Genomic DNA, 2,065 nt, shown 5'->3' with positions numbered 1-2,065 from the left:
TTTGACGTGTAACTGGTTGGCTGTATGATTTCCATTGCACCCGTAATTATACAGTTGCTGACTGATGGCCGGCCGATGTGGCCGAGCGGTTCGAGGCGCTTCAGTCCGGAACCGCGCTGCTGCTACGGTCAAGGTTCGAATCCTGCTTCACATTCATCGCGGAGTAGAATAAATGCAAACAGAATGAGATTTTCACTCTGCAGCGGAGCGTGCGCTGATATAAAAACTTCCTGGCAGTTTAAAACTGTGTGCCGGACCGACACTCGAGTTCTGGACCTTTGCCTTTCGCGGGCAAGTGCTCTACCATCTGAGCTACCCTAGCACAACTCACACCCCGTCCTCACAGCTTCAATTCCGCCAGTACCTCGTCTCCTACTTTCCAAACTTCACAGAAGCTCTCCTGCGAACCTTGCAGAAGCAGCACTCCTGGAAGAAAGGATATGCGGAGACATGGCTTAGCCACAGCCTGGGGGATGTTTCCAGAATGAGATTTCCACTCTGCAGTGGACTGTGCGCTGATAAGAAACTTCCTGGCAGATTAAAACTGTGTGCGGGACCGAGACTCGAACTCGGGACTTTTGCCTTTCGAGGGCAAGTGCTCTACCAACTGAGCTACCCTAGCACGACTCACGACCCGTCCTCACAGCTTCACTTCCGCCAGTACCTCGTCTCCTACTTTTCAAAATTCTGCAGAAGCTCTCCTGCGAACCTTGCAGAACTAGCACTCCTGAAAGAAAGGATATTGCGGAGACATGGCTTAGCCACAGCCTGGGGGATGTTTCCAGAATGAGAGTGTGTGCTGATATCCCCCAGGCTGTGGCTAAGCCATGTCTCCGCAATATCCTTTCATCCAGGGGTGCTAGTTCTGCAAGGTTCGCGGGAGAGCTTCTGTGAAGTTTTAATCCGCCAGGAAGTTTCAAATGCAAACAGAGTTTCATCGTCAAGTAGACTAAATGCAAACAGTATTTGGTAATTACGAAGTACATTTCATAAATAATACACACTAATTATTTTTACTTGGACGTTTATTTTTTCGATAATTCGTTACAGTCCTTCAATACAGTTTCTCTCCTCATCTGTGACTGAATCTTCAACGCTTCAGTAGCTAATTTATTTCACCCAAGACAGCACTTCTGTTCAGCTGTCGAATGGGTCGGGTAGCAATGGTAGAAAGATCTTCTATAGAAAGACAGCGACGTCCACGCATAGGTTTCTCAACTTCGGGAAGAACTGTTACTTTTGGGGAGCTCTTGTCCGAGTAGAAGGGAGGATGCGGCTACACTTCCCATCCGCATTCGCGCAGTTTTCGGGCTATAACATTGCCGATATGCGGGCGAGTACTGCCATGGAGAATGAGTGGCCCAGCTTCGAGCATCTGAGGTCGGTTTTATGCAGTTTCTGAGCAGGTTTTGCATGCAGTTACGATAATACGCTGCTGTGAAACTTGTTCCACATGGAACTCTATCTGTCATGATGGTTTCTTGGTGATCAATAGCAAAAATCGTCATTTGCATGAGCATTGACTGAGCGCGTCGACATTTTTTGTACGTGGAGAATCTGAAGCTCTCCACTGCTGGACTGTGATTTCAACTCTGGTTCAAAGTCTCTGAACCTCGTTTCAAATAGAGGCAATTCGAGACAAGAATCATTTACCTTTACAGTCGAATCGTTGTCCGAGCAAGGTTGCAATTACCAAGGTAATCTGCTTCTCTTTGGCAATCAAACAGAAATTTTTCTCTTCTTCAAATCATTTCTCAGAATACGGAATATCGATGTTGATGGAATTTCCGAGACTTCACAGAGTTACTCACGAGTAGCACTGTGATTTTCTTCAAGAGCATCTGCCACAAGCTTCACATTTCGTTCATCTGTTGACGATTTCTGCCTTCCGAGTCTTAAACTATCGTCTATGACAATACAACCACCACTGAAACGATTAACCCAACAATTAACCCAACTGTACTGTATTATGGTCGACCTTAAAGTCACCACAAACTTCACTTAACGCACTGTCCGCCAACGATAGCTTGAGTGGTGCCGGCACGGTAGCTCAGCGTGTTTGGTC

General features: G+C 46.8%; 1 non-coding gene across 1 annotated transcript; it reads right to left on the bottom strand.

The window, feature by feature from the left end:
* Positions 1-547: 547 nt before the first annotated feature.
* Trnas-cga (transfer RNA serine (anticodon CGA)) lies at positions 548-624 on the bottom strand. Its single transcript has one exon. It is a non-coding gene; the product is annotated as a tRNA-Ser (tRNA).
* Positions 625-2,065: the final 1,441 nt, after the last annotated feature.

This window comes from Schistocerca serialis, chromosome 12 (assembly GCF_023864345.2).
Source record: "Schistocerca serialis cubense isolate TAMUIC-IGC-003099 chromosome 12, iqSchSeri2.2, whole genome shotgun sequence".
NCBI classification, from domain to species: Eukaryota; Metazoa; Arthropoda; class Insecta; order Orthoptera; family Acrididae; genus Schistocerca; species Schistocerca serialis.
The sequence above is the reverse complement of the archived record's forward strand: the minus strand, read 5'-3'. Positions and strand labels throughout refer to the sequence as shown.